Source organism: Neopelma chrysocephalum, unplaced genomic scaffold, assembly GCF_003984885.1.
Source record: "Neopelma chrysocephalum unplaced genomic scaffold, ASM398488v2 Primary Assembly neopelma1_62, whole genome shotgun sequence".
Taxonomy (NCBI): Eukaryota; Metazoa; Chordata; class Aves; order Passeriformes; family Pipridae; genus Neopelma; species Neopelma chrysocephalum.
In genome coordinates this window covers 2,170,058-2,195,106 of record NW_020897719.1, presented here as the reverse complement: position 1 = coordinate 2,195,106, position 25,049 = coordinate 2,170,058, and positions in this window count along the sequence as shown.

The following is a 25,049-nucleotide window of genomic DNA, read 5'->3' as shown; positions in this document are numbered from 1 at the left end:
GCGAACATCAGAGTTTAATTGCTATTGGTACATCCATAGAAAACAAGGAGGGTCTATTTTATTTATCTTTAAAGAATAGCTTCAGTAATTAGCATAAAAAATATTTAAAATATTATTTAAATATAGATAAAGGAAATTCTCTGCACTTGTATGATTCTTAACCACCCTCACATATCAGTTGGGAAAAAAAAAAAACCTTCAAGTAGAAGGAAGATGTTGTAATGCAGCTCTTATTAGGATGGTCTCCAATCACAGCCCCAGCACTGATGATCCACTAGGTTTGAGCCAGGGCCGAGGGAAGAAGTGAAATCAGCTGAACAGAAATCACAGGGGAAATTATCATAGTTAAACAACAGCCAAAATCCCTAATTAAAATTTATCTGTGGACACTAGAGCTCATAATTACACTTCTTTAAAGAGAGACCTGGGAAATTCAGTAAGCAAAAGTATTCAGTTTCTTAGTTGTGTATTTTGTAGAGATACACAAATCTGCAGAGGGGAATTTGTAGGTAAATAGATTTTGGAGAATGTACACAATCCTTTAACTATTTCTTGGGAGTTTTATGGTAAAAACAAATGAAAAGTGGATACAGTCTTATAGTGGGAAGACCAGCAATTAACTGGTGTCGTATCCCTGATTTTATGCCATACATAGTCTATCTTTCACTAACTCATAAAGAGGAAACTGAAAGCAAGTTTGAAATGCTTAGGATACTTAAAAACCTAAGTAGAAATCTGACAAATATTTCTTGAAAAGAGAATTATCTGTCAGAACTGACTTATTTCATTAGGACTGCAGAGTAAAATAAAAGCTTCTCTGTGTTTTGTTTAGACAGATTTATATCATGAAGTATCTCATGTCTCGCTCTTGCAACATTCGATCATTGGCACAAAGGAAGAAGAAAGTCTGCTGGCAGGAAAAAATCACCCCCACTGAAGATGAAAAATGGTAAAACAAAAACATTAGGATGCATAGTAACCTAAAAAATTTGAACTCTTTTGAAACATGAAGCATAAAAAATTAACAACGCACATTCAGGGAGCAAATGTTCTCAAAGTGAAAAATGGGTAGAGTAGCATTACTTGCTTAAGTTTTTACAATTGGCTAATGTGTTTTTTTTCCAAATCTGACTTTCTTCTAAATATCAGATGCTAACTTGGTTGATGTCTTCAGAGAATCATGTAGAAATACAGAGTGACTAAGAAAGAAGGTTCAGTGTTAACCAAGACTAGGTATTAGTCAGGCTATGTTCTGGTTTGTTTTGGTCCCTGAGTTATAATTATCTTTTATGTTGCAGTTACACTTAGAGGTCTTTTCTTTCAGGAGTAATACTCAGTAATACTAAGTAATTACTAAGGAGTAATACTAAAGCCTATATGAAATATTCATATAACCATTATTAATGTAACACAACTTGCTACAGGAATAATATTTGATGCAATTTACAAGTCAAAAATCAGGCTTTGCAGATTACTTACAATTGCAGACTGTGTTTGAGTACAGGAGAAAAAAACAACAGTCATCAATACTGCATGCTTTTTCTAATGAAAACATATGAAACAGAAAGACAGTTGAGTTTGCCCCCTTTATTTAACTTTTGTTTCTCAATGGAAAGTAGATACAATTATTTTCTGGAACACAGTTTTAGAAGTAATTTAAATGGAAAAAAAATTTATGCTTCAGAGAAGCACAGCATGAGAGCTATATATCAGCAGCATCAAACCAAGAGAATTTAAGCAACTGTAACAGGTACAGATCTAAGGTAGAGAAGTACATCAGGCTGCAGAACCTGACATCAAATACTCTTGATTTTCCTTTCACCCTTCGGGGTCATTTCTCTGATAAATAATTCACAGACGGCAGTACAAAGTAGTTTGCATACTGACAAGATTATAAAGAATGCTTAGTCTGGGTTAAATTTATGATATGAAACCTTCCTTTAAAATGTCAGACAGGTAATTAATTTAAGATGGTTTGCCAAGCAGAATCTCTGACCCCGTCAGAATAATTTCATTTCTTGAGGGTGAATGGGATATTACATTTATCTTTGCAGTCTCTGGTTTGTTTTTTTCTTCCCTTCTCTCTTCTTGCCATGTATTACCTCTTTCATAACATCACACTGAAACAAAAATTAGTGCCACAATCTTTTCCTCGTTAATTTGTAGCAATAAAGGAAACATTGACTGCAAATTGCCAGAGAATAGGGAATAGAGCACAAGTCAGACCTCGACTTGAACTGAAGAGGTGCATTTTCCACAGAGAGAGATCTCCCTGGTGTGAGATTTCAGAGCAGTATTTTGAGTAGCAGTGGGAAATGCAGCAATCCAATAGCAAGAAGATTTGCTTTCGGCATAGCGAAAAATCGTGTCTCGCATATGCACAGTAGTGGGCTTTCTTATGAATGAATGCCTAAATGCATGACAGTCAGCTGGACTTTTACATCTGCTCTTAAAACCAAGTTTATTGGTGTAAAATTTTATTAGAATTTGTGTCACCTCAGCTAATCCCTGCAGGCGGTGTGAAAGAGATCAAACAATGCACTAGCACTATTTGGAAACTTAATTCTAAGTTTGCATGGTTAGGAGGGAAAAAAGGGGATTGAAAAACACAAAGATGCCAGAAAAAGAAATATCATAAACTGTCCTGTATACATCACAAATTTTCTCTTAGAAACAGACTGTGACATTATACACTCACTTGTTAAAAAAATTGCCATTCCAAGTAGCTAATCCAGACCCATTAAGGCGATCTTGATTTGTTCAGGAAGAAGAGGTCACACCAAGCTTGGTTTCTTCTGAAATCCAAAGAAAACATAAATCATATTTATAAATTGCAAATATAAATCTCAAGATGTATGGCTAAATTTCTATGTAAATTCAAATTAGATATATTTAATGAATTGAAATTTTCTAGTCCAGCTGAATTTTTGAACTTGATTATTATTTATTTTTCATATGGCTACCCAAGAAACACCAAGTTTTTTTCTTCTGGATATTTCCTGTGTCCAACAAAGTCATGAATCCACCTATTTAGAAAAGCCTTTCTTTCCAGAATCAGTGCAGAAAAGTGAAAATAAAAGAGGAATCTTCTGCATTCTGTACAGAAACCTTGAACTGAACAGAAAGAGTATGAAACTGTTTGTATTGGAAGGTGACAGTTTTCGATCACATCTGAGAAGGGACTTTGTGACCCCTCAAATGCTGTTTTCTCTCAGTGTTTCGACCAATGTTCTGCATACTCCCTAACAAACATACTGGCTCAGTGGGGCTTCTCAAACTCATCATTGATAAGCAAAGACCACATCAGGTGTATGAACATAAAACCTATTTGATTTTTCAAACATTGCTAACCCTCAGTCCTCAAATTGCACAGCAACAGAAGACAGCTTTCTGAAAATCCGAATTGCAGGTATTTTAGGTTCTTATGACTTTCACTAGCCACATTTCTGCTGATATTAGTCAGCTTCTGGAAAATTCTCTTCAGTCATTACCTTTCAGGAAGTAACTCAACCAAGTTTCCATTGGGCCAGATTTATTCCTGCAGCTGAAAATATAGTCATTTTCTTCCTGGCCAGACACTATCCATATGGGGAGAGAAAGGACAGAGCTGGATGCAAAGCCAGAACATGATATGCTGATGAGAGTTTTTATTTGACTTCAAACAAAAGTATCCAGAGCACCCTTTTTAAGCCTATTTCATCTGTGTCCCTTATGACTACAAACTGTACATATAAAATGTGGTCTAAAACGGGCTAAAGGATAAATATCATAGTGCTAACTCCCTAGGAAATGAGAATACTTATTGTTCCATTGGAATGGGTGGAGCTTTGCCTAGTGCTTCAATCTTTCTGGTTCCCTATTCAATACAAAGTGACTTTTCTTCTTTCTTCTTTTTTTCTTTCATTGTGTGAATGGCCATATTGACAGTTTAAACTCATTCATTGGCAACTGATGATAACTAGTTCGGAAGACAAATGTAGTTAATCAAAAACCATACTGCAAATATTAGTCTATTAGTATGTTCTGTGAATAATGTCAACATACAAAGCCCAACCTGTAATTACTGTTTACACAATATTTAGCATTCTTATGTAAAATCAACTGAATTATTTGTTATGTCAAAACATCTAGGATAAAACAGTACAGTTTTTCCCATGAGTGTAAAGGTAGATACTTATGAATTTAAATACATTGTCAAATATTCTGACAACAAATTATGAACAAAATTTCTATGTTATTAATAGAAGAACAGTTCCTGAGGGACTGGAAATAGAGAAATTATGTTCAAAGTATGAAAGACAGTAAATGTATTAATACTATTACAAATATATTCTCAAATTATTTCACTTCCTTACTTTAGAATTACTTTTCTAGTTTCCAGACTTCTAGACTTTTCTAAAAGTAGTCTTGGAAATGGTTGGAAACCCCTTTCCAGTAACTTTGTTGTGATGAACAATTTTCTTATATGATTTCATTTGCAAGAACTCCTTTTCATAAGGATCTCCAATAATGTCTCTTTTCTCTCTTGCCTTTACAAATCCACAACAGTGCCTTCACTACAATCTTATCAGCAACATGAGACCATGTTGAATACATTTCTTTTCAAACAAAGTTTTGATCTAAATAAATGCTATGTTTAAAAACTCTGTTGTCTTGGGGAAAGTTAAGCACAAACCAGAAAGATACTCCATTCTTCTTCCATTCTACCAGTGCATTCAGAGTTGACAGAGAGGCAGGGAAAATAAGGAGGAAAGCATGTTTTGGCTTTCACACTAACATCACAGACCTCCTTTCCTCTCCAGATATTTGAAAGATGATGTTGAAAGCTTTGTAAAGTTAATAATTTTTGCAAGTTTGCCACATGAGTTAAATAGCTAATTAACAAATATTTGATGGTATTTCAGGTGAGGAAGAGTATTGTGAGACAGGTAACAGCACAACTATTATTTGTTAGATTAATCCCCTGGTCAAAATCACAAGGTAACGAGCTACGAGGCATTGATATTTAAAGATAGCTCCTTTTCATCCTTGTTTTCTCTGGAGCTTATAGAAATCCATGCTTTGCTTACAGATTTTATGTCAATAACACTGCAAACATGTCTTGTTTCTCATAAAGAGTTCATAAAATCTGGGGGAAAACAAGAGATATCTAAATTCTACATAGTCTATATATTTCCTCAGAGTTTATATCCAACATTCTCTTACAAAATTAACAGTTTTATCCTCCATATGCCAAGAGTTACTCTCACTATTTTTAGTTTGGGCCACAGTACAAGAATAAAAAAGATGTTTGTAGAACACCTCAGAAGTTTTAGCAAAGATCTTCAAGAAGATTCTATTTTAACATATTTTATGTTATTCAGGAATCCTAAATGAGATTCTTCTGAAAAATGAAAGGGAAAGGGACTTTGCACAGGGAACTCTTTTTGGACGAGAAGGAATTCCTGCAGGAGTGTTCCAGTATACAATTTTTGCCATTCTTTTTTCTGCCAAAATGCACAGAAGTCCATTAAAGAAGAGTTTATTAAGGTGGATAGCTATACAGTGGAACATTTTATTAAATTTGAACCTGGGCCAATTTTGCTGAGTTTGGCCAGCCTGACAAGCCAGTCCCTTTAGCCAGGAATGCCTTGTGCCTATCTTGTTTTCTTGAGGTTTTTTTTTCTTATCCAGTTCAACCACATCATGTAGCATGCTATTCACGTTTAAGTGGCAGAAGAGTTATCTGCTCTTTTGGATTTCCTGTCATTTTACTACTTATCCTAGACTGAATGAATAGGCCAGATCCTTCTCTTTGTTAATGTATTACCCAGATAACCCCCTGCAGTTGTCACTGGCTTCAGTGTGCTATCCCTTCTACACTGAGTGAGAGCACAGTTGCCTCTAAAACCACTGTGAGCCTTATCTCAAAGACTGTGGATCCTGTTTAAAAGAATCCCTTCTTCTTCATACTTACACTACTCAATATAACCTCTTCCTCAATTTTTAGGAAGGCTCTATTGATAATAGTGAGAGTCAACTCCATTGTAAAAAACAATTGCACAGCTGTAAGACAGTTGAAATTTCCCATTTATTAAGGTGATGTATATGGCTTTTTTGGAGTTGAGATTACAGACCATAAGTTTAACTGTTCTATTCCTGGTCTTTTGCTGAGACAAGGTGAGGGTTTACTGGTTTTCATTACAGTGTTTTAAGTACTGCAGCTGCTCTCCCACTATGAACTAGGCTGAAATAATTAAATTCTGTCACTGAGACCAATGAATGAGAGTAAATTAGCAACAGTGACCTTCTACTGCAGCTAAATGGGTCACTGAATTTAAAGCAAAAATCTATTGTGAAAATACAAATGATAAACTTGTATGTAGCCTTCTTAGCTCCCAGTCACATAGTAAATAAACAATGTAATTCCCTTGGTTATTGAAATTTAGAGGAAACCTACAATCCTTGAAAAGCCTATTCTTCATCTTAATAGCAGTATTATCTGATTTAAAATGAAAGGGGTAGAGACATTAACTGCAAACAAGCTTTTGGATCTGTGAAGAACAAAGCTTTTCATTTGTTACATTGCTTTGGTAAGTACTTGTAGTTCTCAGAACAGACCTTCAGAAAGGGTTGTCACTAAATTCTGTCAGCTCCTACAATGAGGGAAGTCTCTGGTATTGTGAGACCGATTAGGTGCAGAGAAATCTAAACAAACTATCAGCAACCACTCAGCTTTATTCATGCCCTTGCAGCGCTGCAGCTAGAGAGAAGTTATATTCTAACACCTGATCTCGCACAGTTTTATCAAAAGCAGGATATATTTTCCCTATTAGGGATATCAAATCCTTGATCTTTGCTTCTTTTACTTCCTTTGCTTTTGATTTAAAAGCTTAGAAACACTTTTAAAACTGCAATCTTCTCAAATGCCTTGACAAATACATTGCAAAAATCATATAGAGGAAATACAGGCGTTCTGCTTAGCACATAAATAGACCATCTGCTATAAGGCAGATTATCTGGAAACCTCCAACCCCTTACAATTTGATCTTTTCATGGTGAGAGAGGTTTTTATATACGACAAAGTTTCAGCTTCCACATGAATATGTTTTTTCCTTTAATTTATTATTATTGCATTACTACTGCCATCATTGTTATTATTTTCCTTCGTGTGCCAGATATGGTCTTCAAATATTCCATCCTTAAGAATATTTAATTTAATATTTAGACAGCAGATGGTGATAACTGACTGTGCCCAAGACTGCAGGTTAAAGATAACAGCCTTTTAGGTATGTCAATAGTATTTGCACTTGTCTTCAAAATCATGGAATAATGGTATATCTGTCACTCTTCTGCATTGTTTGCTTTGGCAAGGGAACTAGGATACACTCTCAGTACAAGATTTAAGCTTCATCCTACCCAGGATGTGTTATGAGTTGATTTGGCAGAGCTGCATTTCTGCATGTTCCCACGGACTGGTGTCACAACTAGAGACCTGTAGTTTAAAAAGCTTGAAATTTTGATTTGGGGTGCAATAGCTTAAAGTTCAACCATGTAGAACACTGCCCGTGTGATGCCGCCAGTATTTTCTGCCACATTTTTTACTGAATGTAAATAACATTTATATAAACAGAAACCTATCGTAGCCAGCAATAGTTTTTAGGACTAACAAAACGAGGATTGCAGAACTTCCCTCAGTATTCACGTTATAATTTAAACTGCTTAGTCATAAGAGAAGAAAAGCACTTTAGGTTTCAGTACAGCTTGTTGCTTGTTTACCCCAAAAAAGCCCTGAAGGGGTAGAGTGCAACTCTGCAAAAAGAGTCTGGAAGATCAGGACCCATTGTGATGTATAACAGAACATTATGGGATAGGAATAGAGAAGAAAGGGTATAGCTAGAGCTTTACCCTTTCTATTAAGTATTTTTTTAAGTATTAAGCCAACCTGCACCTTCTGTCATCGTCTATCCTGCTGAGTCTGCTCAGTATGTTGGTCTGAAGCAGCTAAGGAATGAATTAGCAAAACTGCTATGAAGAAAGACCTGCTTTATTAGAAAGGAAGCAAGAAAAACTAGAATAGAAGGTCAGTGCTGACACTGGTACCTTAGATTCAGCTTTTTAGAAAGAAACTCATAAAATAGAACTTAGGGATAATACTGACAGGATTGAGTGCTTTGTATTTTAGTCTCAGTAGGTAGCTTAAAAAGTTTAAAAAGTGAAAAAGTTTTGCATCAAAACGTAATGGTACCCTTCACTAAACCCTGGTAAGTATCTGTCAATTTATTAGCATCATCTTTTCTTGTCATCTGTAAAGTACAACTTAAGAAGTGTTTTGGATTGTAAAATCTTTGTTTCCAAATAATTTTGTTCATTTTGTAATGACCTTGTCATCCCCCTCTGTCACAGAAAACAAACGCTTACCTGAGCCAAGTCTGACAATTGAAGATGAACAAAAAGCAACTGGCAGTGGTACTGGCTGTGGCCTACTCCTCAACTTTTTCCAGTTTATGAGGTAGCTCTCCCAATAAATAAGCATATTTTCAGAAGAAATCTGGACTTAAAAAGGGAGAATGGAAAGAAAAAAATATACTAAACTGTAGCTGGGATGATTAGTCTGTCCTTCAGCATCCACAAGTGCTGAGAAAGCTGGCTGATGCCATTATGAGGCCACCCTTGATTATCAAGTGGAGGATACTGAGGACTGCAGGAAAGCAAACGTTCTTCAAAAAGGGCAGGGTGGAGGATCTAAGGAACTATGGTTGGCCATTTTTCAGACCCTAGTGAGGTGATGGAGCAAACAATCCCGGGACCAATTTCCAAACACGTGAAGGACATGAAGGTATTTGCAAACAATCAGCATGAATTTATGAATGGGAAGTCATGTCTAATCAACATGACAACCTTGTACAATGACTGGCTTGGTGGATGAGGGAAGAGCAGTGCATGGTGTTTGTCTCAGCTCTAGCAAAATTTTAGACAATGTCTTGGGACATCCTCATATATTGAAGTACAGATTAGATAAGCAGGGAGAGAAGTGTATTGAAAACCGGCTGAATGGACAGGCTCAGATGGCTGTGACCTGCTGTACAATGTCTGGTTGGAGGCCGGTCTTCTCATTTTTCCTAGGATAGAGCAAGGGTGTTCTCATTACACATGCTGAGCTTGAATTTGCTACTTCAGCACAAACAGTACATAACAAGCTTCAGTCCTCTGGGACATCCAGAGGTCAGGAAGGCAGGTATCTGTACCATTCTTTAGACCCATTCCAGGGAGATGTATGGCTCCTAAGGACCTCCAAATGTAGTTGTCATGGCTGATACATGACTTTTCAGAGATCTCCTGCCTTCCTAATCCAAAAGCAGTTCAGGGTACATAGGCTTTAATAAGACAGCATGCCAGTGGTTAGAGGGAGACCTATAACTAGAGAAAGGAAGGGATATAAAACTAACATACTGTTTGTAGTTTGCAAAACCACAAAGGCAGCTGTTGCTGAAGCAGTAGAAACAATGACATCAAAACCAGCATGTAAGTCATAGTTTCATTTGTTACCCAGACTTTTCTTTTGCTTTTATAGGTCATAATCACATTGGCTACATTTTAAATATAAATGCTTTTCATTTTCGACCAGTAACATAACATTAAATAAATATGGGCAAGATCTACATGGCACAGCTATTTCCCAGTATGATTTTGTGCAGCTCAGCAAATAATTTTACCTGCTGAGGGAACTCAGGAAAGCAACTAGGCAATCTTATAAGGCTACTAAATCAGTGTAAACAAAGTCTATTTTGACTGGACCAGAGAATGGTCTCAAGTTCATAAGCACAGGAATTTGCTGGTTATACTTCTTAATAGCAAATTTAATACTGGCTGAGTTTGAAAGAAATCACAGAAGTCTTGTCAAGCCATTCTGGTTCTTTGTTTGTTTGCTTGTTTTAGATGGGATATTTAAGAGGTTGCAGGAATATTAACTCCCTGGGAAATGCTGTACAGATAATGTAAGACATATTTCATAGGAATAATTTATGATTGCTGATTCTTTCTTAGTGGTATTATCTTGCTTTTCAAACATGTAGCTTGGAAATAGATAAAAACCCTTTAAATTTCAAATAGTAAGTAATAGTAAGTAATAAAGAAGAAAATAAAATAAAATCATCAATCAAAAAATCCACCAGGCTCCCAAACTCTTTAGGGTTTCACCTGTGTGTTCCTGATGTGTCTGAGCCACCTGCTTCAATTCCTCTTGCCAGCGGGTCCTGGTGCCTACCCAGGCGCTCTTGAGGACAGCATACACTGCTTCAAAGCAGGACCATGAGAGAAGCAAAGCAGCAGCCATCACAGAGGCTGCCCTCCAGCTGCTGTTGAACAGGTTGGTGGCTGTCTATTTTATTTCATGATTGTGCACTGAAATGGGTCTTTCTTGGAACCAGGATAAGCACAAACTATTCAAAACCAAAAACCAACAACAAACACAAACAAACAAACAAAAACACACATACACACACAAAAAAAGAGAACAAACCCAAAAAATGGATTTTATTCAGCAGGTGTGCTTTTTCTGCATAGGTATGATTTCATCTTTTCACTAGCTGCATTATAAATAGTGAGCTCCGAAGGTCAAATCCATGAACTACAACAAAATCTCAACAGGCTCCAACAGTCATGTTTTGAAAAAATTTAAACAGAGTTCCAGGTAAAAGCTTTTACTGAACATGCATTTTAAATATTCTCCTGACTGCAGGTAGGTAAAGGGTTTAGTACGTTTCAAGAACACAGTAAACTCTTTTTCAATAAATAACTAGATGCATTTTTTTCTAGCAGTGACTTTCTGGAATTTGTTTATTTGAAGTGGATCAGGGATTTGGAAAACTAACTCCAGCATGAGTAAAAAGGAGAAAGAAAACAGACAAAGGGACAGTAAAGCAACAGTTAATGAAAATTATTCAGTAGCTTACTGCATAAAAATGTTTGTCCTGGTTCTATGTCATATTTGACATTCTATGTGCATATTTGACATTTTCATTTACTCTTTTCCTTCGTAAATGTGAAATGATATCTGTCTTTATACTTTATACTTTATACAAAATCAATTTACCTTGATTTTCCACTGTGTCAGAGCTTCACTTTGTTTTTTTGTAATAAAGACTGGTGGCAAAGAGCCATTTGCAATTCCCTGCTCCATGACCCATGACTGATCAGTCTCAGTGCATGTTAAAGCAGAGATGGTTCTGCTCTAATATATACTACTGGGCTAAGGCCTCTATCACACTCCTATAACCCTTAAACAACCACTCTGACCCATCACCACATGCTCCTTTGTGCTGGGGCTAAGAAAACGAGATTGAACAAATTACAATTTTGGCACATAAATACAACCACAAATTACAATTTACCCCAAGGCTTCTATGCAATGAAATTCTTCAGCAAGAATCTGCAGATGATGTAATGTCACTTTACACAGTGTAAAGTGAGGTTGCCAGAGCAGAAAATATGTGTACACTTATTTTTTGCATAGTTATGTACTTACAGATGCATGTATAGACAGAAATTGTCTTTCGGCATTAAGGTCTACATGCCCAACACAGAGTCTCAACCTTTTGATGTTCAGCACAAGCGAAGTGACATAAAATAGAAAAAAAATATGCTCCTTGTCATTGTCCTTTGGCTGGTGCTATATTTTCAGGTGTTTAAATGATCAGGGCAGCAAAACATAAACTTGGTCATACAGTGCTGAAAAAAACAACTGTGTCAAACCAAATCTGACCCAGAAAAGCAATATTTCTCTGAACTCTTAATGCAGGACTGTGAGTCAAAGTGACAATTGACAAACACTCAATAAGAGGTCAAACACAACCATGCAGGCAGATTTGTTGAGGGCTTATGTTACCTACTTTTGATAAGTGAAGCAATTGGCCTAAGTCATGCCACCCGAGGCTCTTCACGTCTGAGTGAAGAGCAGTCATAGAGTTGAAAAAGATGATAATGATTTTTTTTTTTCCCTTTAGGTCCTTCCAGGAGAACTTGCTGCATACTTTCAAAGGCAAATACAATATCAAAAGACAGTTAGCCTGAAAGAAAGGTAAAATCTCTGTTTGGTTTACTTAGGTTTAAATACACTAATCCAAGAGCTAATAAGACTGTGCAGCAAATGCAGTTAGGTCACCCAATTAATTAGTGTATCTTATCGAGGAGAAGAGGAGACAGCTTCTTAAGCACAGGTTATAAGTGACAGTGTAAAACAAAGTGAAACACAGTTGCTGACTACATACACCAAGTAATTGACAATTTACAGACAAAATTGGCAGGCTACAGGCAAAATTGGAAGGATATAGGCAAAATGCTTTACAAATGCCTCTTCTCTCTTAAGAATCCTTAAGACATGGATGTTTGTGAAGAATTCCTTAATTTTCAGTCCATTTACATATGAGGGATACAAATAAGATACGCTTTTCCTTTATCCTAGAAAAGGGTTTTCCTTATTGCAGTTGGACAAAGCCGAAGTCCTTAGAGGCACCTGATTTCTGTGAGACTTAGGTAGTTTAATATTCCTCTAGTCTTGAATTGGGGTATGCTATTCACAGGGAAGAGGAGTTTTGGGCAGTGATAATTTACATGAGAAATTGCTCTACGTGTTCTGACTGCTGCTTTGGGAAGGAGGGAGGCAGGGAGAGAGGGGGCGAAGGAGACACTAGTTGAATCTCCCGAAAACCTATCTTCATCCCTGTTTCCCCAGAGGCCAGTTAAGGAGGGAAATATAAATCCCATTTCCTACATGTCATGGTTTCACCCCATCAGGCAACCCAGACCCACACAGCTGCTCACTCACTCCCCCATCAGCAGGATCAGGGAGAGAATTGGAAGAGTAACAGCCAGAAAACTCGGGGGTTGAGATAAAGACAGTTTAATAGTAAAAACAAAGGCTACAAACACAAACAAAGCAAAACAAGGGATTAATTCACTGCTTCCCATGGGCAGGCAGGTGTTGAGCCGCGTCATCTGGCAGGGCCCCATCACGTGTAATGGTGACTTGGGAAGAAAAATGACATCCCCCTAAATGTCCCCACCTTATATACTGAGCAAGATGCCATATGATCTGGAATATCCCTTTGGTGAGTTTGGGTTACCTGTCCCGGTTGCCTCTTCTTCCAACCTCTCATTGCACTCCCAATTCCTTGCCAACATGGCAGTATGAAAAGCAGAAAAGGCCTTGGCTCTGTGTAAGCCCTGCTCAGCAAAAATAACATCTTTATATTATCAACCCTGTGTTCAGCACAAATCCAAAACACAGCCCCATACCAATCACTGTGAAGAAAGTCAACTACCTCAGCCAAAACCAGCACACTACAACAAGTATAGAACAGAGAATGTTAACTGTGAGTATTGCCTACCCATCCTAAATTCATGGTGATGGTGTTTATCCCTGCTTTTGCCTTTCATGATGAATGAACACATCAGCTAAAGCAGGGGCAGAGAGAACCTCCTCATCTTTCACTGACATCAAATGACAAGGACCAAGAGGTTTCAGAGCTAAATGTTCTTCACCTTGTCTTTCCTTTCAAACAAAGCATCTTTGTCTCAGTTACCCAAGAAATAAAGGTAAAATAACGGATTTTTCTCTGTCTCACAAAGTAGAGATGTAAACAGAAATGTCCCCCACCCCCAAAATTTTAACATGAACCTGATGCTTAAAGTTAAAACAATGTGAAATTTGGTGGAGGAATGATAATGTTAGCTGCCAGTGGCCTAATGTAAGTGTAAACTGGCATGAATTACTCTCATTAAAATGTAGAAGTGTATATTCTGTGTATTCATCATATATTTGGGGTATGACAAGTTGCCCCTTGTCTTTAATTTCCTAATTTTATGTCCTTACTCTGAGAATATTGTTTTCAAATGTACTTCTTGTAGGGTTGAATCTTCACCTCAAATTCTCAACTTTTTTTTTCTATAGTAATTTGGACGAAAAAAGAATTCGTCCATTTTGGGGTTTTTTTTCAGACTACATAAATGCAGTATTTATTATGTTAAAAAATGCCGTAAATGCAATGGTAAGATTACAGGCATGATAGATTTAAGGAGGGAAAATTATTTTAAAGAACTCTTCTTTCTTTACCGCAGGGGCTAATAACATAGCTTAACTCAAGGGACTTCAGGCTGGATAGGGAACACAAAGAAGAGTGATGGAAGGACTGCAGCTATGCAAACTGAGCAGGATCTAATCAAATTACTAACAGATGGCAAATAATTAAATCATTTATTATCATTTCACAATTAGTTAACTCACAAGTATATCTCAGACAATAAAAGGTCTTATCCAACCTTCTGCTAGAGATTTAAAGTTTTTATCATCTCATCTTCTCCGGATGTGTTACTTCATGGCTCAGCTTAATCAACAGCTATCTTGTCAACATGAAATGATCTCTCGTTACTTAAAAAACAAAAGTACAAGTACAAACAAACTGCCTGAATGTCACACAGGCTTCTAGTTTCACCTGACATTTACAAATGTCTAGGTGATATGACTTAAATGTTTGAGGGACCTTATGCAAACTATTATAACCGAAAGAATATGATTTTTAGACAAGGAAATGGTCTGCCTTCGGAACAGTGGCAATCCATTTCAGCCAACTGCATCTGTTGTGATTTTTTACTCTCCTTCCTACATTACCCAAAGGCTTGATTCACAGAAGAATTTGGTCACTGGACTGCTAAGCTGGCAGCTTGTCCTCGTTAGGCAACTAAATGTCTGGTGGTCTTGTCTCTAGGTCAGGCATTCAGGCTCTGGACAAGCTGAGGAACAGCTTGTCACATCATAACGGGATGCAAAAGCCAGGACAATAATTCTTCAGAGTTATGGCAACACCAAGGAAAGGCATGTAGTTGAAGTGAGGTGTGTTTCAATGACACAAGCCTGGCTCCCTGTCCAGGGAGGCACCTAGTGCTGTGTAGCATTCATAGGTGGAAATCTCATGAGGAAATGCTTGCAATAGACTCATCCCATCTGTATAACACCTAAATTCACCTCTTTCCTATGCCAGAAGGCATATAAACCTTCAGTGTGAATAATGAAAATGTGAATTTGGAGTTTTGTAGGCCTGCAGACTCTCAGAGTCATCTTTTGATAGCATTTGCTCTAATCTGTATATACTGTTTAGCTACGGAAAATGGACTATAGTCAGCCTGGGAGGCGAGAGATGTAGGTACAAAACTCCTTAGGCAGAGAATTAAAACTAGCATCCTAATTATGGGTGTACATCTTCTACCTCTTAGATAAAGGGAAGCTAGTCAGCTCTCTGCTCAGAACTTAAGCAGCTGTGGTTAAAATCAGATGGAGTCACTTAGTCATTTGATTAATTGGTTGTTGCAAAATCACAAAATTGCTGAGGCTGCAAGGTACTTCTGGAGGCTGTCTAGTTCAAGCACTCTGCTCAAGCAGGTTCAGCTAGAGTAAATTTCCCAGGATAATGCTTTGTTGACTTTTGAGTACCGCCAAGGATGGAGAGCCCCCAGTCTCTCAGAGCAACCTGTGCCAGCGCTCAGCCTCCTTTCATGGTGACAAAGGGTTTTCTTATATTTAGATCTAATGTAAGTTTCATCTTGTGTGTGTTACCTCTTGTCCTGCACTGTTATCTGTTGAACTCAAAAAGCTGTATGGGTAGCTGGTGGAATTTGAGTGGACCTGTATTCCAGTCTCAGAATCTTCCTGTAATGTGTTCAGATTTCTTGTACCTCTTTGCACTAACAGAAAAGCAGCAAAACAGCTGCAGATCACAACTGTCTCTTAGTCTTTTACTATCCTACAATTATGAAATTCCCTAGAAAACTTCATAGGCTCCAATCTCTTCAAATTATAATTATCTCTGAGTTAAAATTTTTTCTCTCATTTATATGAGCCAGAATTTCAACCTCCTCTCTTTGCAGATAGCCTATAAACAGTAATATGAACAGTTTCTTTAGAAGTAACTTACTTCAATTTAATTGTAACAACTATATTACCTGTGAGTCTGACCATATATATGCAAAAAAAGGGTAAGCTGAACCATGATAAAAAAGGGCAAATTGCTAAAGCTTTGGGACAAACGTAATATGTTCCATGCACTATATTTCGGTTGTGGAAAAATAGACCAAATGTATAATATGCTAATTGTCATTACTTAGCCTTATTGAGATCAGGTGGTTAACTGCTTCATTTAAATAGCCGCAACTTGTAATTACAATTCCCTATGAAATCAAGCAGGTGAAATTCTTGAAGTCTCTGTTTTCATGTACACTGGTTAATATTACCAAATAGATGCCCAAAGTCTAGGAGAAAACTTTAGGTCTTTCAGGGTATGTTTAATTACCATTTTGTCCAGACATTACTGGTATTGCTGAATCCATATTGTTTTAAGGTTATTATTATGAATCTAATTTTGAACTAGGATTAGTATGTTGGGGTTGTCTTCCATTAAGTAAGTACTGGGCAGAAACAGTTAAGGACCAAGCACTGTGTCCTGGAAGAATGGAGAGCTGAGTCTGAAAAAGCAGCATGATGCAACCTTACAAATAAACACAGGTAAAAAAATTTGCATTAATTAACAATTGAAAAGATTTTGGCATTCTGGGAAAAGACACTTTTTCCTTGCCTGCTTTCCTGATCCAGCTTAGTAGAACTTTACGTCTGGATGTAGTACATCAAAACAGCACTCAACTGCCAATTTCTCTTGATGGAGATGCAATAGAGTAACTCAAGATTTAAGTGATTGCGACAAAGAGTAGCAGTAGGCTATACTGTAAGAAAGCAAGCTTGTATGTGGATTGTCCAACAGAAATTCATGAAGCCAAACAACTTTTAGGTTAGTCTGTATTTTCTTAGGGGTGGGGTTTTTTGGTTGCTTTTTTTTTTTAATCTGGTGACTGATTTCAGGCTTCAGGGGGATGCACACCAACACAGTTGTTTCAGACCCGTGACGTCTACTGCAGAAGTTTCTAAGCAAAAAATGCGACTGTAGATGAATTTCAGCTACAATTTGGAATTCATTGACCTCATGGGAGTTTGCGGAGCATGAATACTATAGGAATACAAACAGGCCGTCCTGAAAATGGCTTTTTAATCCAGTTGTTTACAAACATGCAGTTCTAGTTGTTCACATCTCTCTGACCCCCTGCACCAGAGAACAGGAATATTAAAGCGCCTGGGACATTAAAGTACCTGGAAACACACAGAGGCTCAGCAGTCACCGTTTTGCTCAAACGGCCTGCCTCATGTGCTGACCAAGACATTAAAGATGAATATGAGTCAATATATTTTGCACTGATGAGAGCCAGAGGCAGCCTTAGTTTGGCATTTTATTAGTATGGACTGAATGGTAGTCATGTACCATAATCTATCATGCTCCTGATGACAAAAATATCCAAGTCCAAAATACAGAGAAGTGAATGGTTCCAAATTTAAAGATAACTGAAGTGTATCAGGAAATAAGAATAAGAGAATGAAACTACAGCCATATGAGAAAATGTCTTACTGAACCAAAAAGGCTTACCTGTCTGAACAGACACTGTAAAATATGAAAACATGGAACTTGTCATTTGGAATTACTGTTTTCTTATTAGGGTTTCAGAAGAAACATCAAGCCAACAGGCTTGGCTTCCATCATCTCCATAGGCCAAAAAAAAAAAAATCATCTAAGAGACAATATCTTCAGAATTAAGCAGATTCCTACTAAATGCCCATGCAGGGGCTTCACCATTATCATGAATTTGTATCTTTTCATAGTGTCAGGGAGAGAGTCTCTGGGAACAGAATAATGTAGACAAGATGCTTTTTCTTTTCCAGTTTCAATGACTTCGAAAAATTAAACACAATTAGCACCCTCTGGGAAAAACAACTAAGGAAAAATTTTGAAAGCAGTTTCCTTGATGAGGATCAATATTAGTGTGTGTTTGTAAATTCATTTTTTTTTTGCAGTTTTAAACAACACTACAAGTACTTCATTCATCTAAACACAAAATAGTAAATTAATTCACACATGTTTAATATGATTTTAATTAATTTTTCAACTTTGAAAACAAAAAAGCCTCTTTCATAAATTAATGACAGATAAATCTCCATAAAAAGTTTTCACTTTTGTTTTTAGAAGTTTTAAGACTTCTTTTTGTAGAAGCTAAAAAGCCGTGGATCCTTTTAGAGTTCTTTCAACAAAAATGCTCAAAACAATTTTTTAAACTGGATCTCAGACCTGAAACTGTTATGAAGTTAGATTCATCTTCTGAATATGAACTATCAAGATCCTTGTATTAAAACTTCTCCAACTGGTCAAAGTTAAAATTTTAAAAGGGAATCATTGAGGATGGGAGTGCTTATAAAATTTCTTTGTATTTTGAACCATGTTCCAACACCATCAAGCCACTCATTAGTCTATATTTCATAATTCCTTAGTCTGATTAGTTTTCAGATGATCAAACTCCAACTAAGACAAGACTCAGAATCTCAAACAAGGAAAACAAATCAAAACACACTTCTTTCTTTCCTCCACAATAATAAAACTCAAAGAAAAAAAGCTATTATTCTGGGTAGCAGCTCTCAATTCTCTCTCATATGTTTCATATCCTAGATAAATTCTCTCTCATATGTTTCATATCCTAGATAAAGTCACCACACTAAAAAATGAAACTCATTGATAAATCATAGAACCATAGAACAGTTTGGGTTGGAAGGGACTTTAAAGATAATCTAATTCCAAATCCCTTGCCATGGGCAGAGACATCTTCCACTAGAGCAGGGTGCTCTAGCCTGACCTTGAACACTTCCAGGAATGGGGCATTCCCAACTTCTCTGGGCAACTTAGGCCAATGCCTCACCACCCTCAGAGTAAAGACTTTCTTCCTAATATCTAACCTAAACCTACTCTTGTCAGTTTAAAGCCATTCTCCCTTTGTCCTACTACACGTCCTTGTAAAAAGTCACACTCCTGCTCTCTTGTAGGCCTCCTTTAGATACTGAAAGGCCACGATAAGGTTGCTCTGGAGCCTTCTCTTCTCCAGACCGGACAATCCCAATTTTCTCAGCCTTTCCTCGTAGAAGAGGTGCTCCATCCATCTAATCACCTTTGTGTCCCTGCTCTGAACTCGCTCCAACAGGTCCATGTCCTTCCTGTACTGGGGACCCCAGAGCTGGATGCAGTACTCCAAGTAAATCACCTGATACTTTTTCAAATATATTGTTAAACTGTTAAATTCCTTATCAGAGAGTTGTATTCCATAAATATCAAATAAGAGTTGTGATTTTTTCATTCCACATTCATCTAGTAGAGTGTGCATGTGATTTTAGACTTATTCTGTTAATAAACGGCCTTTTCTTTGGATTATTTAACCTTATTAATCTTATAATTTTTCAAATATTAACATAAAAATGTATTTTTTAGTCCATTTGTACAGATCACAAAGCACTCAGTAATTTTCAAACTCTAATTTTGATTTTCATTTTACTTCTAATCTAACATTTTTATGTGATTGCGGTGTTTGCCATATTGAGGATTAAATCAGTACACTGATGAGAAGTTTTTGTTCACTCTTCCCCCAATGTGTTCTTGCTAACTAACTGTGGTCTGTCATGCTGTCAGTCCCACGAAGAGTTTGAAGTATCAAATCAAAACATTATCCTGTTCCAATGCAAGGATAGGAGATCAAAATTGCATAATTATATTCATGTTGCAAGGCTTTTCTTAGGGTTGAAATATAGATCCTTCACATAGAAAATATTCTGATCTTTGAAAAGAGCTCTTTGCTAAGAAATAGTAATGGTTCACACAGCTTGCCTGTGCTAGTAGAACAGCTCTTTGTTTATTCAAGGTGGCCAAAAATTTTTGCCTGTGAACAAATGAAGGAAAGAACTTTAAGACATGTATACAATGATGAAAGGTTGAGCAGCAGGTGTTAGAGCAGAATAACGTCAAACTCATCACTGTGAAAGGCCGCTAATTGCACAGAGGTGTTATGACTTTCTGAGGGACTCAGAAAAGATTTCACAAGGTTAGGGGGGAAGAAGAGTGAAAGGAAGAAAGATGCACTAGAGACCCACTGGAATGAAATTTTGAGTATTGGGAGACTAACGATTTTGTTGGTAAATTTTTTTTTTAGTCTTCTTGACACAGCTGGAAAAAATAGCCATAATTATTCTCTTTTAGAACCCCATATGAGGTCTGTGATTGGAAGTTTTTCTTTCTTATTCAGATACAACAGTTAATTTAACACCATTTTACCTCTTCTTTCAAACTGTACGACTTCTGTATGTGATGCCACCACATATACAAAAGCTATAAATGATTTAGACTAATTGCAACATAACAAAGTGGCAGGTTAATTATAGCATGGAAAAGGATTTGAATGGCTTAGACTAAGATCAGTCTTAGTAGGCATGTCTTTGGATTCAGCTGTCCCTGGCTTCCGATCTCCTTCTTGTTTTCCAAAGTGACAGCAAATACAGGAAAAGCCAAAAGAGACCAACTTGTTGCTATGCTTATAATTCAGCCTGTCAGATATTTAAGCTATTAATACAGTGTTAAAAAGTGAAGCTGTAGCCCTGTGTGATGTGATCCACTGGCTTAATAGGAGCCATGACATTTTGCAAAAGCCTAAAGAGGTAATTATTATGTTAAGAGCTTTTAGATTGCTAGGTGGAAGGCAATAATAAAACTGAAGAAAGGATGAACCGTTACAGCCTCTGTTGTTTACCATTCAAGGAATGACCACAAATTTCACTTTTATTGAAAAACTCTAGTTTTAGAACTTCCTTTAAAGTGGGATAAATTTTCCAGTAAATGTGATCCATAGAACTACAGAGATATTTCTTAGATTTCTTTTAATTAGATATTTATAAACATAAAATGCTATGGGGGGGCGGAAATCCTGTTTATTCATCTTCCATGTCAGAACAATCAAAATATAAAATTAACTATAGAGACACATATCAATGTTATTTCTCTGATGTTTTTACCTCATTCTAGGGAAAAAAAAAGAGGGAGCTTTATTATTGCATTTAGGAATATTCTTGGATAGTACCATATTGTGAATGTAATGCCTACATCATCATTTGAACCTTCATCTTCCTAGGAGGCTACCATTAAGAAGGAAAGGGGGAGGGGAAGGGGGAGTAGGGGGAGGAAAGGGAAAGGGAAGGGAGGGGATGGGAAGGGAAGGGAAGGGAAGGGAAGGGAAGGGAAGGGAAGGGAAGGGAAGGGAAGGGAAGGGAAGGGAAGGGAAGAAGAAAAATAATCTCTGCTTAATGAATAGCTATATTACTCTCGCTGGAAGCCAGAGATTTCATTCTCTCATTCAATACATCATGGTACTCCTGGGCTTTTACTTTAATCAGAGAATTTTATTTATGAAAGCAAGGTAAACACATCAGCGTTTGCAGGAATGAGAAGAATTCTTGATTCATCCATGTCCTCTTTACTGGGATTCAGGTCTAAACTATAGAGCCCAGTACATCAAAATTATCTGGGAACACAGAATTGTCTTGCTATCTATACACTGTTGTTTTTCTCACCAAGTATAAGAACCATGTCTAGAGAAGGGCAGGCCTTGTTTTTATTCTCCCAGAAAGAAGGCAGATTTAATTTCTGTCTGCTTCAGTAGATAAATTTAAAAAATTATTTCAAATTTTTTTGCAAACGTCTTATTCACTATTTCCTAGCCAGTTCTATATTAACACTGGGTTATGGTAAAAAAATTAAAAATAAACCCCTGAAACCCTAAAAAAAAGCCCAAACTTTTTCTATTTTCAGTTATAACTGGATAATCATGTGTTCACTAAAGCATAGGCAGACTGAAATGTTCTCTGAACACATCCCTATTTCATCTCCCAAGGCTAAAAAGAACTGAGAAGTATGAGGTAAGGCAAAGTCAGATCTTAAACACTGCAGAGGAAATGTTCCCATGTTCAACTTGGGTAAATTTTTTTCTGAAACTCTCTTCTGTCTATAGCTGTCAAGCAAAGCACAAGAGGCTTCCTGAAATTTCAACAGTGTGAAATCAGTTGAAATGGTGAGAAAGAGAACAGCACGAAATAATCTGAAACCATCACTGGGACTTCTTAAATTGAGACTGCCTGTGATGAATAGCTGCACTCCCATAGCAAAGAGTGTACTTCAGAGAGGAGTCAGCCACCTGTTAGCTAGCAGTACTCTGAAAGGTTTATTCAGAAATTATGACTATTTTTATCTTTTCTCTGCCTCAGTCTTCTGACGTACTGTTCTGTAACACATGTGCTTTCCAGTTCTTGTGACACGGGCTGGTGCCTGCATTCCTCAGAACCTACACATTACCAAAACAAACAAACGTCCACTCCACTTACAGGTCATAAACTGTACAACTGTGAACTGTGTTTCCTTCAAGGAGACAAAACATATGAGGTTCCCTTCCTCTTTCTAGTTAATTGAGTAAGAATAAAAATTACTGTATAACTTGATTGTAAAAAATAAGTTTGTTGGATAGTACTAACAAATGGTAATCTCTCTGTTTTATTGTACCTTATCCTGGCCGGAGGCAGGAAATAAGAGCAACCTGTGTTGTACAGCAATCCTGAGTCCTTAATCAATACAACAGTATATTTCCATAGCCTCTCAGTATGATAAAAATCAGGTAATCAATTATATTTTCATAAGCTTGGCCTGTGGTAAGCACGATTAAGATATTAATGAAAAACTGCTGTGTACTGATCAAAAAATGTACAAAGTTTTTGCAAACTGAATAACAGAAATTATTGTTAAAATAATAAAACCCTGTAGCACAGACCCACAAAAAATCATATCAGAGCTATGGGGAATATGTTAATCAAAGAATAACAAAATGAAGGGTGATCATACTCTGACTTTAAGTCCTTCTGTATGAGTAGTGAAGCATTGGTAGCTATAATCTTTCAGCTGGAAGGGGTTTGTGCTTTCAATTATGTTTCTAAAACATCAACATTAGATTAAAAATATGCTCTTGGAAATGACAACATGGTAAAATACAATATTCTATGAAAATTCTCCATTAATTCCTTTGTTAACAAGCTGCTTCTGATACTCCATTCAAAATCAACAAACCTTACGGATGTCAATAAAACCACAGACAGAAAACTAGAGTTACCATGCTATAGGATAAAATGTCAGGTTACCTAAGAGATTCCTTAAAATAGTCTTCAAAAAAGGATAACAAAAGAAAAAGTTAGTTGACTTGAAGCCCCAGATTTGCTTCTTAGGAAGTCTGAATTCAGATCCTGTTAACTGTATTATGTTAGTCGTCAGAACTGTAACATACCTATTAAAGAATGGAGCTTAAGTCATTGTTGTGGATAGGCATTAGCATAAAACCCAGGAAAGATGAGTTGAGAAAGGAGTTTGTATCATGGAAGAGAAAGCTGGGGTGGAAGGAAAGACCAAAAACGTGTCAGAAGTGTTTACAATAAAATTCTACCTACATGTTTCATAACAGATAAAGGGCATTGAAAACTCTCCAAAGAAGGAGATATCTGTATTCTGGGCTGTGCTTGCACAGAACTGAGATGAAACGGCTGTATGTGTTCTTCATTTAAACTCCAAATCTTGCTAAATAGAATAGTTAGATAAACCCAATGTGGACACTCAGTCTCAAAACATATGTCTATTTATGAATAAATTGCTCACCCTGAAGGACCCCATATATTTTACTTTGATTTTCTTTGGGTTTGTCTAAACAATTAATTATGCTTCTATTCACTACAATTTTCTCACATGAACTATTTTATTTCTTCTCAAAATGTCTTTTTATGGGAAATATGTTTCACTGCCTTTCTAATTTAATTCCTCAGGCACTACATTCTTTCTAAGCCATTTCTTACGTTTCTTCTTTTACAGCCTAAAAGACTTTGCCTGAGCATGTTTTTCATCGTTGTTGTTTCTTATTTTCTTGGCTCAAAGTATTAGATCCTAGGCAGAGCCAACTAGAAACGGTTTGGACAAAAGTTTTGGAAGGAGTGGTGGGTGACAGCAAAGAAAGAGTAGATAAATTATACGGAAAACATTTTCTCACAAATTTATATATGTATATGCATATATAAAATTTATATAGCAGTCTAAAAGGCATAAACTTGTTACAGACTAAAAGTCATCCCCATGAATAAATTAATACTCTAAATATACCATAAATTAAATAGGTTTGAAGTCTGTTGTATCAGATAACTGCCAAAGTTAGGACCTGTGGGAAGTTGCTTTACCCGAATTTCAAAGTGATGAATGGAAAGCTGTGACAATAAGAACTCAGCTGCCCTCCTAAGAAGTGTCATGTCAGTTTTTGCCAGAGTTTTATCTCTGATATACAAGCTCTTAGGAGGGTTAAAAGCACCACCTGTAGTGGAAAATCTTTTATCTATGAGAAAAATGCTCTTCAAAGCCCTGGAGGCCACCCAGAAAAATAACATCTGGAAAACAAAAGTAGTTCTCCCATTTAATTTTGAGCTCATCAGTTTCATCTTTGTCTATACATGACCTCCTTACTGGGTGAAATATTCAAAGTATGTTGCTTGCCTCCTAGTTTCCTTATCACAGGTTTCCTCATCAGACTCTAATGATAAAGAAAAAGCAACTTCTATAACTTAGCACCACTTTCTCTCCATCTTCACCAAATGGGTGCAACCTGTGTTAAGAAGAAATGGGGTAGCTGTATGGGAGTCTACAACTATATAGCCACATAAATATATGAGAACAAAGGTACTTTAAAACAAATGCAAAGCTATTCTTTCATCATTATCTAGCATTTGAGGATGTTAAAGATAGGGATTTCTTGAAGACCATGAGAAGAGTCAGCAAGCACCTCAAGCACCTCCTGTGGGATACACATGGGATCCTCCTCTGTGTGCCCTAAGTTTCTCAAACCATTCAGCTACTACCTAGTGTCCTTGGCTTCTGTCCTTGGTTTCCTATGCTGCTTCAGACAAATTTTTGTAATCTTGCACAGGAGAAGAAAGACAAGGGTGGATATCTAATCTGAGATACACACTAGTGCAGTGTTTCAACGCAGAGATTGAATTTAGGTTGAAGTTCTGACGTGGAGGGTAAACATAAAATCAG